This window comes from Triturus cristatus, chromosome 4_1 (assembly GCF_964204655.1).
Source record: "Triturus cristatus chromosome 4_1, aTriCri1.1, whole genome shotgun sequence".
NCBI lineage: Eukaryota > Metazoa > Chordata > Amphibia > Caudata > Salamandridae > Triturus > Triturus cristatus.
The window spans coordinates 1,156,146,770-1,156,163,761 of NC_140585.1; positions in this window are offsets into that span (position 1 = coordinate 1,156,146,770).

Here is a 16,992-nt window from a genome sequence, read left to right on the forward strand (position 1 = left end):
TCAGCTAACTATAACTCAGGCGCCCACAATCCACTGCTGATGACGTCACATATTACATCACTCATGACATGGTCAGTGACATCACTCATGACATCACTGATGACATCTCAAATGACATCACTGATGACATCACTGATGACATCAGCCATTGAGTATGTGTTTCTGAACAATTTTAATATGTTTAATATACGTAGGGAAAGGCCTGTTGAAGAATAAGTGGGTGTACAAGTGTGTAAATGGATGATTTTCTGTGGTGCGTAACTGACTATAAGTGAGTCATTAAATGTATCTTACTGCAGACTACTGACTAAACTGTGTAAATGTCTGTATGTGTCTGTATGTTGGTGTATAAGTGGCTGCATGGTTTTGTGAATAGCTATATGAGTGTCTATATGAGTTATGTTATTGATTGCTTGTCTGTGTATCTGTATGGGTTCCTGACTGTTTGTGTGGGTAGGGTGTGTGTGACTCTATGCATAGATGTGTGAGTGGGTGATTCTATGGGTGCATGGTTTTAAGAGTGCATCTGTGATGGACTGTATGGTTGAGTGAGTGTATGTATGGGTGTATTAGGGATTGAATGTATATCTCAGTGGTACATTTGTGACTAACTACATATGTGAAGGACAGTATATATGCGTGTAAGAGTATATAAGTGGGTAGATGTGAGAGGGTGTGATTGTGAGAATGACTGTATGGATGAGTGTGTGCTTGTATCAATGATTCTATAAGAGCGTAAGAATGTGGTACTATTTTTATGAGTAAGTGAACTTGAGTGTGTATAACTGCATAGGTGAGTAAATGGAGTGTGATTATTTGCATGACTGACTAGGTGTGAGAGTACCTCAATGGATGATTGGTGGTGTGTGAGTGTCTATATAGGTGTATAAATCCATATGATAGTCTTGTATGGAGTGACTGTAAGTATGAGTGACTGTACAGGTGAATGAGTGAAGGTGTATGTAGACCTAAGAGTTAATAAGTGGGTATGTAGTTATTGGTATTGGAGTATGTATGGTTTTGAGAATGGAACTCTGAAATTTTGAGTCGGTGTATCCAAGGTTATATTAGGGTGTGAGAAGATGTGGTAATTTATCACATGGATGACGTCATCAGTGATGTCAAGAGTGATGTATCCTGTAATATGGAATGGCTCAGCTCTTTTTTTTTTAATTTTGATAAAGTTGAACAGCATAGTTAATATCTTCCATAAACTTATAAACAGTTTTTTTTAAGGGTTTTTTACGGTGCGCGCACGGTGCGCACCGTCTCGGTGTGTGCATGCGTGCGTGCTCCGTGCGTGCTCCGTGTGCGCATGCGTGCGTGCTCCGTGCGTGCTCCGTGTGCGCATGCGTGCGTTCTCCGTGCGCGCACGGGGCGCGCACTGCAAGTCACGTGATTACGAAACAACACTTTTCATTGGTTCATAGTAGTTTCAGTTCCAGAATCTTCAAACACCACACCCACTCCCCTCATTATTTCTTCTTATTTCCTGGGAGAAGGAGCTGGAGAGCTTTTCCACTACGTGAGAATGGCAGAACAGCAATCTTCTACAGAGAGTGAAGAGGAGACCTTTGTGACAGCAAGCCAGAGGAAACAAAAGGATTCCTTCATAAGGAAGTTCTTTACTTTTCCAGAGGGGCAGAAGAAGATGAATGCTCCAAAAGTCACCTGCACTGTTTGTGGAGTTGTCCTTTCTAGAGGAGATCCCAAAAAGAAATACTCCTTTAGCATTTATACTATGCTGAGGCACTTTCAAAAAGGGCATCCTGTGGCTTATGCCCGTGAATCCACAAGTGCCACTAGAGACAACCCTCCAGGAGCTCAGCCGAGCACATCATCTGCGGCCGCAGAATCACCAGCATCAAGACCTCTGGATATCCACACTCTGTTCCAGAAGGTCCATATACAGTGCAATGTGTGCAATGTTGTTCTCTGTTATGGTGAGAGCAGCATCAACTTAATAGAGAACAAAATCCAGCAGCACACATGCTCCACCGTATAATTTTTTCCATTTATTTTTTTGTTCCCGTTGAACACTTTTTCATTCCCTGTTTTTTTTTGCTGCTCTAAAAAAAATAAAAAAAATACAAAATTGTTAAAAAACTTAAAAAAATACAAAACAAAAAAGACAAAAAATACAGTTCTTTTCAGAACTCACTTCACTTCTCCAAGAAGAGCTATATTCCTAATATACTGTGTTGTAATTTTATGGAATGAATGTGTAGTGTATACATGAATGATTGAAATGATTGAAATGACTGAGTGAAGAGGAGGAAAGGACTGACAGAATGAGTGAGAAAAGGAAAGTATAATCAGTCATGAAAGGGAAGTGAAAGACTGACTACAACAAAAGGACTACGGGTAGAGGATACAGGTAAGAAGAGTAAATGAGTAAGGGAATGGCAGTGAGTAATGGAGAGAGAGGGAGGGGGGAGTGAGAAAAGGAGAGTAAGGGACGGAGATAGGAAAAGGGAGTAACAGACGAAGCGGATGAAGTACAGCGGGGTAAAGGGATTGAAAGTAAGAGAAGTGGAGTGGTGGTGAGATAACAGGTATGAGGATTAAAAAAGGGGGTAAGAGAAAGTGAGAGATGGGGAGTGAGGGGATGGAGGGATTTAGGAAACTGGAGTGAGAGAAAGGGAGTCAGGATTTCAATGAGCAAAGCAGAGTAGTGAGGGAGAGTGAAGGAAAGAATGCGAAAAGGTGAAGGGGTGTGAGATACAGACAGGAGGAAGTGAAGTAGGAGAATAGGAGTGACTATGAGTAAAGGATAGTGACAGTTAGGGAAGGTGAGGGAAGGAGAATGACGGAGAAGGTTAAAAAATTAACATAGATGGAAAATGAGTGATGGAGAGAGGAGGAGTGGTAGAAACAGAGGGGTAGATTTATAACAAACTAACGCAGCACGGTGCAGCAAGTAATTTTGCTGCGCCGTGCTGCGTTAGTTTCAAAGCACAGAGATGCGACATATTTACAAGAATATATCGCATCTCTATGCTTCCCCTGCGCTGGCGCACAAACAGCAGCCATGCGCCGGCGCAGGCTCCCTTGCACCATGCTGCAAGGATGCCTGCGTGGTGGGGAGATTGTTCTTTTGCAGAAAGGGGCACCTTCCTGCACGAAAACAATCACAAGAGGCTTTTTCCTCTTTCAATGCATGCTGTAGCATGCAGCACGCACTGAAAGTGGAAAAAAGGAGGAGAAAAGAAAACATTTCTCCTCGTTGTGCCTCGCTACGCCACCTCTAGGGTGCCGTAGCATTCACACGCATCTCCAGAGTTACGATTTCTCGTAAATCTGGAGATGTGTCTAGTTCTATGGGTGTTGCGTGGGAACACCCACAACACCCATTGAACGCCCCTTCAACACACAGTGCTGCGTGTGAAGTGGCTGTATTTACAAGGAGAGGAAAAGTCACGAAGGGTGGCTTTTCCTCTCCTTGTAAATATGGAGGAGCCCCCTGCGCCACCAGTACGTCATCAAAAGTGACGTAGTGGTGGCTCAGGGGGCTTGTAAATCTGCCCCAGAGATGTTAAGGAAATTGGGAAAGACAGACAAAGGGAGAGAAACAGAAACAGAGACAGAGAGCAAGGAACTGAAAAGGACTAAGGCAGTTAGAATGACTGAGACATATGGAGACAGGGAGAGAAACATGGTTGAAAAAATAGTGATGGAGGCAGTAAACCAAGGGGAGTAGTAGACAAGGAGTGAGGGAGTTACGAAAGAGCAGTAAAGGAAGAAGAGAGAGAGAAGGGGAATGAGAAAAGCAGAGTGAGGAGAAGTGAACAAAAGGGAGCATGAAAGTGAAGGGGTGAGAAATACAGTTATTTTAAACTTACCTGACCAACAAAATAACTTAATTAGAAATAAATGGGTTTTTTTAATTGCAAGAAAAAAGGATTCAATTTCCTAAATTTTCTTTCTCGATCTGAAAAAAAAGAAAAAAAGTAGTAATATTTAACAATACATTTTAGAATACAGTCCACATATTTTCATATTTAACAAAGTAATTTTTTGCTGTTTTCAGAATATATTGAATTTTACTGAAAATAGTGATATCAATTGCATTCATCACTTAACAGCGGGCAAAAAAATAAACAATCTGAAAGATTGTTTAAAAAAGCCCTGAATCTATCCTCAGTAAAACATACCTTGATAGAAATGTAACATATATATTAAAAATATCTTCTAAGAACAATAACTATTTGCAATAAATAACGTCTGTAAATCTTGTTGCTTAAGCACATACACCAAAATAATATCGGTCAAAGAAGTCGACAATAGAAATATTTACCTTTCCATGAGGCCAAATGGTAATTTTTAAACCCTTTTTAGGTGAAATATCCAATGGTAATCTTATAAAATCGAAATAATGGTTTCTTCAGATGCTGCAATTTGTATCTAAAATTTTGGTTTTAGAAAAATTAAGTTAGAATTTGGTAATTCTGCAGGCAAACGTTGCTTGAAAATTAATTGAGAATCATTACACAGTGTCCAGCCTTTTTCACATTTTAGATAAACTGTGTAATGACCAGAAGTTATAGAAGGTCCATCATGGAAAATTATTGCAACTGCAACAAAAGTCTTTCCTGATATTGATAATTGATTTCATGTAAACTTCTTTATTAAAGTGTCCAATTTTGTTCCATCAGCTCTACAACGTTGCATCATTAAAATTATATACTGTCCATATTTCTTTAAAAATAACGTTGATAACATTTCTGATTTACATTGAGAACATTCCATGTTGTGATTTGCATCTTTAACTAATTTACTAAAAGTCACTGCTTTACTCTCTGGTAATGTTAAATGTATGAACCTTTCAGAATCAACATTAGTGCTGCATGTGTTCATACAGTTTTCACAACAATGTTCCCATTTATAAGAGAGACCAAACATATTTTCTATTTCTACCCCTTCATCTTCCAGTACCATAAGCATATACATTAAGAATTCCTGTGCATCTTGCTGGATATTTTCAGTAAACTGTGTACATCCAGAACATACATCTAAAAGATTTCTAACATCAGAAGCACTTTCTATTTTAGTTTTATCATTACTCAGCTTCTCATAAAGGAAACTCAGCAGAGAACAAAATCTTTTTTCATGATTTAGTATTATCTGATCTTGCAAACTTTCAAGATAAAATACAACATTCAGCACTACATTAGCGTAGCAGTTGACACCAGAGCTATTTTCAAAATGACAACCAACAACCTCTTCAACATTGTCCTTTTTCTTTTTGCTTGCAATCACATCACTCTCATTTTGTTTTCTCTTCAGTACATCCCCTTTACAGATATTCTCAATTCTCCTTTTCCGACAAACAACACGTTTTTCAAACACAGGATACTGACTTAAATGAGGAGCATAGCTTCTTCTTAATCTATTATACTCCTTTACACAATTTGCATCAGGACTAACGTTTGAGTCATCAAAGTCTATCATGAATAAACCAGATAATTTTTTCACTCGTGACAAAGCAACATATGCCATACCTTCTTTAAACACACTAGATCCAATGTTTTCAAAAGCACTATCTACAGTTAATCCTTGAGATTTGTGAATAGTTACAGCATATGCTAGAGAAAACGGAAACTGCTTCCTACGTACATATAAGTCTTTCACAAGCAAAAAACGAACTGAACAACGACTAATGTCTTTAACCTCTTCAATCTGATCAAATTTTATTTTGAAAAATTAAATTCCATCTTTTTTCTGGTAGTTAACAAAACCCACAACTTTACCCATAGCTCCATTCACTAAACCTTTTTCTACATTCAAATTACGTCTTAAAATTACTCGACAGTTCATACATACATAAAGATTCTTTTCTAAACCAGCTAAAATTGATATGTTTTTCTCTAGAGAATCCAATTTAGGTTTCAGTTTGCCTGTCAATGTAATAGTTATTCCTTCAGTCTGTATTTTATCCACGGCTTCCATTTTTATAATCTCTTCATTTTCCAATTTCAAAAGTTCTTCATTGAACATAGAGCATTCATGTAGTGTTGGCATTAAGCAGATTACAGTATTTTTTTCTGCAATTTTCTTGTATATATTCTCTGGAACTATTTGTTCTGTTGGAAACAAATTACATAGCAATCTGCTCTGTAAAGCTTTTCTGCCATTTTCTGTGAGTAGTCCAATTCTGATATATTTGAGAATACTTGCATAATCATCATCATTTGCTTGCCGCATATTGGTAATGAGTTCTTTGTACTCAAAGTATGACCAAATATTTACATTACCTATACTTCCTAACGACTTTTTCGTGTCTTCATGTGTAACAGTATTAAATACTGGTTGTCCTTTAACTGGAGTGAGCTGCAGTAGATCCCCAAAAACTATAACATGTTTTCCTCCAAATAACACGTCATAGTCTGTCTTTAGAATTTGCTGCATTCTTAAATGCACAAAGGCAAGCATTACGTTTGATACCATGCTTACCTCATCAATAATGAGAACTTTCATTTTCTTCAACAGTCTTGAAACTTCAAAACATGCTTCTCCTGTTAGCTTGTGATATTCTATTTTGTTCTCATGCTCTACTGGTAACATTAGCAAACGATGTAAGGTAATTCCTTTTATGTTATATGCTGCTAACCCAGTTGGAGCAGTAACAACACAAGACAAAGCTGAATCAGTTTTTTTCTGTAGGTAGCTTCTAATTACTTTAATTAAGAAACTTTTTCCAGTTCCAGCTTGTCCACTCACATACATTCTGATTGGTTCAAATGCTGTGCATGAGCACTCTTTATTTTCATGTAGTAATCCATGATCAATTTGTTTTGTGACTTCTTCATAAATTTGTTGTTGTTCATCATTCAGTTGTTGTTCCAAATTTGGTAAGTCTATTAAATCTTCCTGAGCTTGATTCATAGCTGTTTCCACTTCAGTCATGGCTATTGCAGCTTCATTTTCTACGATTGGTTGTCCTAGAGGATCTTGACTGAGCGTACCAGAACTTTGACTGTCTTGAGAACTGTCTCTAGCTACTTCAGCTGCAATTGTAGCTTCTTGTTCAATTTCTTCATTTAACATTTGTACATAATTTGAGAAAGTACTGCATTCTATGTTATCTTTGCATGCATTAAAGGAATCTTCATAGCTCTGAAAATCTCCAAGTAATTCATCCCCTGAATGCCATGGTTTAAAAAGTGCTAAGTAGTAAAATTCCTTTTTCTCAGTAGTGTCGCAACTCAGCTTCCTGTGATTAATCAAACTTCCTTTTGTTTGTTTCACCAAACATCCTTCCTCACCAATGACTTTATATTTTCCATTGTTGATGTCTTCTGTGGCATTCCGTTTATAAATGTAGTTCTGCAGCACTTCATAGAGACACATGTTCTCAAGATGATGACTTCTGTTTGGGTAATATGTGTCCAACATATTTGTTTTCAAAATGTCTGTACTTTCTGGTTCGTTGTCTGCTAAACATTCAATTTCTCGAATAGATTTCAGTACCCCATTTCCCTTCCTGCAAGGCCTAAACTTACCCAAATTATTCTTCTGGATTTGGAGTACAGACTTGCAGATGATAACCTATCTGAGCATTCGTATGAGCTTTTTACTGACAGTCTTCTCGTGAGAAATCTCTTCCCACATTTCTTTCTATTCCGTTTTCTCAGATTTAGTGATGTAAGATGTGACATACCGAGCAACAGCAATAGAATTGTCAGCTACATACTGAATATCCATGTTAGCATTCCACATGGATAAAATGACTGGGTTGTAGTCATTTATATATTTTGACTCTTCTTTTCTTCTTAGGTTGTAGGTATTTTTCGGAGATTTTCTTGTAATGGTATGTCGCACAGCTGACATAAAACTATTTAGTCTTCCTTTTGAAAGAACAGGTCGTGGAAATCCAAATCGACATTTTGTGTAGAATTCATCTTTACTCTTGTACTTTTGTCGACAGTATTTTCCACACCGATGACTTTGGAAACGTAAAACTTGCTCTTTTAAGTTTTTTTCTTCTGTGCTTTTAGGTATAGCACATGTTGCATATTCTTCAATGAAAGATAAAACTGCATCATCAGAATCTGTTCCAAATTTTGGGGCATCCTTGATCCACAACAGCATATGAATATGAGGAGCACCTCTTGCTTGGTACTCTTTTCTCCAAAAGAAATCCACAACTTCTCCAAGAGGTGGATTTTTTTTATTGCAGATGAAGGACATCATAGCCTCAAATCTATGATTGAAATATCTGCAAACATTAACCGGATCCAATTAGCACAATTCTCCTGCAGTCTTGTATTGGATGTTTTCAATATTTGAATTTGCCTCTCGAAGAAAATCCAGTAAATCATTCCAAGCGTACTCAGCACAGCTTAGGGTAAGGCACCATGTAGGAGTTCCTAAATTCCGTAACATACATTTCAATTCTCCATGGCGTCGGTACCAATATTCATTAGTTCCACGCTGACAAGCCATCAGATTAATCAATTGAGATTCCAAATGATCATCTCGCTGTTGCACTTTGTTCATAAAATCCTTTGCAGACACATTATGTAGATGTACTCCAGTTTTTAAAATGTGATTTACTGCATATGATAGTGCAGACAAGTCACTTTCAAATAAAAGATGGAACAAATAAGGAATACTTTGACGAAATCTTGGATCTTCTGCATATAATCTTGTAGTCCGATACTCAGAAGCAGGAATCTGTACTGGACGTTCATCATATCGTCCACCTTTTCCTGGAGGAAACAGCTGGGGAAAACAACGAGCTTCCAAGCTCTCCTCCCATACACTCACGGGAGTTACTTTTGCTTTTTTAATCTGAAACAGATCAATAGTGTTTCCCATAACTTCTTTAGAATGAAGAGGATGTATGCTGAAATGTTCATAAATTTCTTCTTCTTTTGACTTATCCACTTTTTCAATTTGCCCAGTTGGTATTCCTGTTTCTGCTAGTAAAACTTCTTCATCTTCATCCATATAAATTGATTCATAGTACTTATTATTTCTTTTCAAATATACATTTGCTCTTTGTACTTTTCGTACATCTACTAGCTCCTGCCAAATTTTCTTATTCTTTGTAGGTACACCATTAACCAGAATAACTAATGGTTCAGTTTCCAAACTATCTGCATCAATTGTTTCAATATTTTTTTCAAATCTAATGGCAAATAGAAAACTCTTCCTTTTAAACCTCTTTGTTACCTGTTTTGGGCTCCATACGAACTATAGTCTGAAACGGATAGACACATTGAATGAGTATAGACTCATACGTATTTAAATCACTAAGTTCTGCAGGAATATCAACCAATTCTAAATTAATATGTACAGCTCTAGCTGGCATTTTATTCTCTTCTAACTTGTTATAACAGTATTTACAAATACGCTGATCTTCACCCAAATCAAAACAATTTTCCAGAAACAAATATGTAGCAAAATCCTTCCACTCATAATTATTTTCTTTTTCACTTTTTTTAGAGAGATCAACATTCCTTGTTTGAGTGTTATAATGGCTTCTCCGGCAACAAATACAAGTAATATTTGGTCTTTCATTAGAGATGATAGTAAATTTTGTCATTTGATCTTCAAAATTTTTACTAACAGTGGGTTCTACATTCTCTTCCACATTTTCTTCAATAACTGTGTCATTTCCTGCACTTTCTTGCTCTGGACCAAAGTAACAAAACTCAATATCCTCACAAACCTTCTTCACATCTTATACATGTCCACGGAACAGAGCACTATTCCACTCATTTAACTTTAGTGCTGGACATTTAGCAAAATACAATCTTCTCACAAACTTTCTCATTTCAGTATGATGTACTGCCAGCATCCTAAAATGGTGAAAAACACTTTGACAAACTTTCCTAGAAAGACAAGCCAGAGAATGTCCTTGCAAACCAGTATTCTTTCTCACTCTGCATGGATCTAGTCTTTGAAGCACCTTAATCTTCTGTTTAACACTTTTTTTTACTATATTCTCTTAGAAAATCACGTAATTTATCAATAGATTCTTGTCGTACAGTACAAATATTACTAAAATTCCAAGTGTACACTGGGGCTTTAGGACGTTTCCCCATAACCTCATCAGCTAACACTTCTTCCTCATTTCTTGGAACCATTTTCTCCTTTTCCATTACACAACCATCCTTAACTTCAAAAGCTCGACCACTGGTGTCAACTGCATGCAGCAAACTATTACTTTGAAGATAACTCTCTTCAATAAAAAATGGTTCAGTACTTGAACTATGCTTCCATTCTCCTAAGAACACTTTACAAAAGTTATTTTTTTTCACTACTCTTTTCCTTTTGCTTTTTGACTTCATTACATTGACTATTTTATCTAATGTACGGATCCTGTTCAAAATTAAAATGAATAGTTTTCTTTTTAATTCCAAAGCCTTTGCAACAATTGATTCAATATGTTTCTTTTTCTTATAAAATTTTGCTTTCTTCCTATATTTTTTCACATCCTTTAGCAAATTGAACATCACTCTTCTCTGAAACATTTTTCTACGAATGTTTTGAAATTCTGTTTTTCTTTTTAAGTCATTCTTTCTTGCTTCTGATTGTACATTAGCATTTAGTATTTTCTTTCTATTGTCTTGTTGTTTTCTACTTGAAACACTATTTGCAGTGGATATATTTTTTATATTTTTTCAATGTTTGAAGATATTTAAAAACAAATCCTTAGTCTGCTTACCAGAAGACTTTTTCTTTTTTCCAACATGAGGTTCTTCAACTAATTTGTGTTGTCCAGTTGTCTTCAAATATAGATGTTTTTGCTGTTCTTTTCTCTTTCTTGATTTTATAGGCATGTTTAATTTATTTCAGTGTTGTTCACCAATACCTAAAAGAAACAAACAAAAAAATACCTTTATGTAATTTGAATATATTTGTATATTTTTTTTGAGCATTTCAAATCCTATCATATGAGCTGCCCCTTTCCTACGAGTGCAAGTCTTACAGAACAAGAGCAGCAAGAATTAAATCTCTGACAACAATTCATGTGTGCAGACAGCCTCATGGTGTGATTCTAGGCAGAAAACGATATTTGATTGGCAATTTCAAAGCACATTTACTACTGTGGTAGAGCAAGTGATAATTACTGTAACAGCCTGACACATTTTCCTTATAGTTTAGAGAGGCAGAAAAGAGCACATGTCCTAACAGCTACTTGAGACCATGAGCATGTGGAACGTGGGTGAGTGATTAGACTAGAGCAAAGGAAATGAGCCTTGGTGACGTTGAATGTGCTAGCGCTACACACTGCTATCTGAAATACCACACAGTGCTGAATATTAAGCATGGGAGTGCAGGACAAGCAGCTGCCTGTGTGCTAAGAGTGTGTTTCTGGAGACTGTGTATTGTCAGGTGCAAGAGAGATCTGCATGGACGCTTGCACAACTGCATGAAGACTGCAGAGATGTATGTAAAAGTACATGTGTGGTAAGGGTTAATTGGAGTTTTGAACATGTAGGAACTACCTCACCCATTGCAGGAGTGGAAGGAAAATCTACCATGTTGATTTCAAATGTGTTAGCATTTGCCTCTCATTTGTGAGATAGTGATTTGTGCTGAATGCTAACCATCACAGTTCAAGAAAACAAGCTGCCCCTTTCCTGCGAGTGCAAGTCTTACAGAACAAGAGCAACACAAATTAAATCTCTGACAACAATTCCTGTGTGCAGACAGACTCATGGTGTGATTCTAGGCAGAAAATGATATTTGATTGGCAATTTCAAAGCACATTTACTACTGTGGTAGAGCAAGTGATAATTACTGTAACAGCCTGACACATTTTCCTTATAGTTTAGAGAGGCAGAAAAGAGCACATGTCCTAACAGCTACTTGAGACCATGAGCATGTGGAACCTGGGTGAGTGATTAGACTAGAGCAAAGAAAATGAGCCTTGGTGATGTTGAATGTGTTAGCGTTACACACTGCTACCTGAAATACCACACAGTGCTGAATAGTAAGCATGGGAGTGCAGGAAAATCAGCTGCCTGTGTGCTAAGAGTGTGCTTCTGGAGACTGTGTATTGTCAGGTGCAAGAGAGATCTGCATGGACGCTTGCACAACTGCATGAAGACTGCAGAGATGTATGTAAGAGTACATGTGTGGTAAGGGTTAATTGGAGTTTTGAACATGTAGGAACTACCTCACCCATTGCAGGAGTGGAAGGAAAATCTACCATGTTGATTTCAAATGTGTTAGCATTTGCCTCTCATTTGTGAGATAGTGATTTGTGCTGAATGCTAACCATCACAGTTCAAGAAAACAAGCTGCCCCTTTCCTGCGAGTGCAAGTCTTACAGAACAAGAGCAACACGAATTAAATCTCTGACAACAATTCCTGTGTGCAGACAGACTCATGGTGTGATTCTAGGCAGAAAACGATATTTGATTGGCAATTTCAAAGCACATTTACTACTGTGGTAGAGCAAGTGATAATTACTGTAACAGCCTGACACATTTTCCTTATAGTTTAGAGAGGCAGAAAAGAGCACATGTCCTAACAGCTACCTGAGACCATGAGCATGTGGAACCTGGATGGGTGATTAGACTAGAGCAAAGGAAATGAGCCTTGGTGACGTTGAATGTGTTAGCGTTACACACTGCTACCTGAAATACCACACAGTGCTGAATAGTAAGCATGGGAGTGCAGCAGAAGCAGCTGCCTGTGTGCTAAGAGTGTGTGTCTGGAGACTGTGTATTGTCAGGTGCAAGAGAGATCTGCATGGACGCTTGCACAACTGCATGAAGATTGCAGAGATGTATGTAAGAGTACATGTGTGGTAAGGGTTAATTGGAGTTTTGAACATGTAGGAACTACCTCACCCATTGCAGGAGTGGAACGAAAATCTACCATGTTGATTTCAAATGTGTTAGCATTTGCCTCCCATTTGTGAGATAGTGATTTGTGCTGAATGCTAACCATCGCAGTTCAAGAAAACAAGCTGCCCCTTTCCTGCGAGTGCAAGTCTTACAGAACAAGATCAACACGAATTAAATCTCTGACAACAATTCCTGTGTGCAGACAGACTCATGGTGTGATTCTAGGCAGAAAACAATATTTGATTGGCAATTTCAAAGCACATTTACTACTGTGGTAGAGCAAGTGATAATTACTGTAACAGCCTGACACGTTTTCCTTATAGTTTAGAGAGGCTGAAAAGAGCACATGTGCTAACAGCTACTTGAGACCATGAGCATGTGGAACCTGGGTGAGTGATTAGAGTAGAGCAAAGAAAATGAGCCTTGGTGACGTTGAATGTTGTAGCGTTACACACTGCTACCTGAAATACCACACAGTGCTGAATAGTAAGCATGGGAGTGCAGGAAAATCAGCTGCCTGTGTACTAAGAGTGTGCTTCTGGAGACTGTGTATTGTCAGGTGCAAGAGAGATCTGCATGGACGCTTGCACAACTGCATGAAGACTGCAGAGATGTATGTAAGAGTACATGTGTAGTAAGGGTTAATTGGAGTTTTGAACATGTAGGAACTACCTCACCCATTGTAGGAGCGGAACGAAAATCTATCATGTTGATTTCAAATGTGTTAGCATTTTCCTCTCATTTGTGAGATAGTGATTTGTGCTGAATGCTAACCATCACAGTTCAAGAAAACAAGCTGCCCCTTTCCTGCGAGCGCAAGTCTTACAGAACAAGATCAACACGAATTAAATCTCTGACAACAATTCCTGTGTGCAGACAGACTCATGGTGTGATTCTAGGCAGAAAACAATATTTGATTGGCAATTTCAAAGCACATTTACTACTGTGGTAGAGCAAGTGATAATTACTGTAACAGCCTGACACATTTTCCTTATAGTTTAGAGAGGCAGAAAAGAGCACATGTCCTAACAGCTACTTCAGACCATGAGCATGTGGAACCTGGGTGAGTGATTAGACTAGAGCTAAGGAAATGAGCCTTGGTGACGTTGAATGTGTTAGCGTTATACACTGCTATCTGAAATACCACACAGTGCTGAATAGTAAGCATGGGAGTGCAGGAAAATCAGCTGCCTGTGTGCTAAGAGTGTGCTTCTGGAGACTGTGTATTGTCAGGTGCAAGAGAGATCTGCATGGACGCTTGACCAACTGCATGAAGACTGCAGAGATGTATGTAAGAGTACATGTGTGGTAAGGGTTAATTGGAGTTTTGAACATGTAGGATCTACCTCACCCATTGCAGGAGTGGAACGAAAATCTACTATGTTGATTTCAAATGTGTTAGCATTTGCCTCTCATTTGTGAGATAGTGATTTGTGCTGAATGCTAACCATCACAGTTCAAGAAAACAAGCTGCCCCTTTCCTGTGAGTGCAAGTCTTACAGAACAAGAGCAACACGAATTAAATCTCTGACAACAATTCCTGTGTGCACACAGACTCATGGTGTGATTCTAGGCAGAAAACGATATTTGATTGGCAATTTCAAAGCACATTTACTACTGTGGTAGAGCAAGTGATAATTACTGTAACAGCCTGACACATTTTCCTTATAGTTTAGAGAGGCAGCACATGTCCTAACAGCTACTTGAGACCATGAGCATGTGGAACATGGGTGAGTGATTAGACTAGAGCAAAGGAAATGAGCCTTGGTGACGTTGAATGTGTTAGCGTTACACACTGCTACCTGAAATACCACACAGTGCTGAATAGTAAGCATGGGAGTGCAGGAAAATCAGCTGCCTGTGTGCTTAGAGTGTGCTTCTGGAGACTGTGTATTGTCAGGTGCAAGAGAGATCTGCATGGACGCTTGCACAACTGCATGAAGACTGCTGAGATGTATGTAAGAGTACATGTGTGGTAAGGGTTAATTGGAGTTTTGAACATGTAGGAACTACCTCACCCATTGCAGGAGTGGAAGGAAAATCTACCATGTTGATTTCAAATGTGTTAGCATTTGCCTCGCATCTGTGAGATAGTGATTTCTGCCTAATGCTAACCATCACAGTTCAAGAAAACAAGCTGCCCCTTTCCTGCAAGTGCAAGTGTCTTACAGAACAAGAGCAACACGAGTTAAATCTCTGACAATTCCTGTATGCACACAGACTCATGGTGTGATTCTAGGCAGAAAACATTATTTGATTGACAATTTCAAAGCACATTTACTACTGTGGTAAAGCAAGTGATAATTACTGTAACAGCCTGACACATTTTCCTTATAGTTTAGAGAGGCAGAAAAGAGCACCTGTCCCAACAGCTTCTTGAGACCATGAGCATGTGGAACCTGGGTGAGTGATTAGACTAGAGAAAAGGAAATGAGCCTTGGTGACGTTGAATGTGTTAGCGTTACACACTGCTATCTGAAATACCACACAGTGCTGAATAGTAAGCATGGGAGTGCAGGAAAATCAGCTGCCTGTGTGCTAAGAGTGTGCTTCTGGAGAATGTGTATTGTCAGGTGCAAGAGAGATCTGCATGGATGCTTGCACAACTGCATGAAGACTGCAGAGATGTATGTAAGAGTACATGTGTGGTAAGGGTTAATTTGAGTTTTGAACATGTAGGAACTACCTCACCCATTGCAGGAGTGGAAGGAAAATCTACCATGTTGATTTCAAATGTGGTAGCATTTGCCTCTCATCTGTGAGATAGTGATTTGTGCTGAATGCTAACCATCACAGTTCAAGAAAGCAAGCTGCCCCTTTCCTACGAGTGCAAGTCTTACAGAACAAGAGCAACACTAATTAAATCTCTGACAACAATTCCTGTATGCAGACAAACTCATGGTGTGATTCTAGGCAGAAAACAATATTTGATTGGCAATTTCAAAGCACATTTACTACTGTGGTAGAGCAAGTGATAATTACTGTAACAGCCTGACACATTTTCCTTATAGTTTAGAGAGGCAGAAAAGAGCACATGTCCTAACAGCTACTTGAGACTATGAGCATGTGGAACCTGGGTGAGTGATTAGACTAGAGCAAAGGAAATGAGCCTTGGTGACGTTGAATGTGTTAGCGTTACACACTGCTATCTGAAATACCACACAGTTCTGAATAGTAAGCATGGGAGTGCAGGAAAATCAGCTGCCTGTGGGCTAAGAGTGTGCTTCTGGAGAATGTGTATTGTCAGGTGCAAGAGAGATCTGCATGGACGCTTGCACAACTGCATGAAGACTGCAGAGATGTATGTAAGAGTACATGTGTGGTAAGGGTTAATTGGAGTTTTGAACATGTAGGAACTACCTCACCCATTGCAGGAGTGGAAGGAAAATCTACCATGTTGATTTCAAATGTGTTAGCATTTGCCTCTCATTTGTGAGATATTGATTTGTGCTGAATGCTAACCATCACAGTTCAAGAAAACAAGCTGCCCCTTTCCTGCGAGTGCAAGCCTTACAGAACAAGAGCAACACAAATTAAATCTCTGACAACAATTCCTGTGTACACACAGACTCACGATGTGATTCTAGGCACAAAACAGTATTCCTGAGTGATACCAGTACACCTTAACTTATGGTGTAGACATACTCCATAATATCTTACAAGTTCAAGGCAGTTAAATATCTTCCAAAACATAAAATGTAAAACACAACTTTAAAGACGAAACACATTTCTATTATTTATATCAAAATGCACCACATACATCCCCTCTCAAATTCATAACTCACCTTTAAAAGTAGTTAGTTGAGAAAGAAATGTGGCACTCACACAGCAGATTATCAGAGCCAGAATCTCTGAGCTGTACACCTCTCACCAGAACCAGTAAATGGCAAACTTTCCCTCTCTTTTTTCACACATATACATGTTAACTTCAAATCACATTGCTTCCCACATTTTTTCAAATAGAAACACACATTTATATTGGTTGCAAATTTCAACCCTTTCCAAATGATTCCTACCCCCAACATGACTACTGCCTGCTACCATAGCAACAGATCATGGAACACTGGTGTGAGCAGAGAGGTCAGAAGTTCAGCACACAATGTTTCTAATCCAAAGAGCAAGAGTGCTTGACTTTTCAAACCTAACAGCAAATCCAAAGTAATGTTCTGTGCCCAGAAGGATT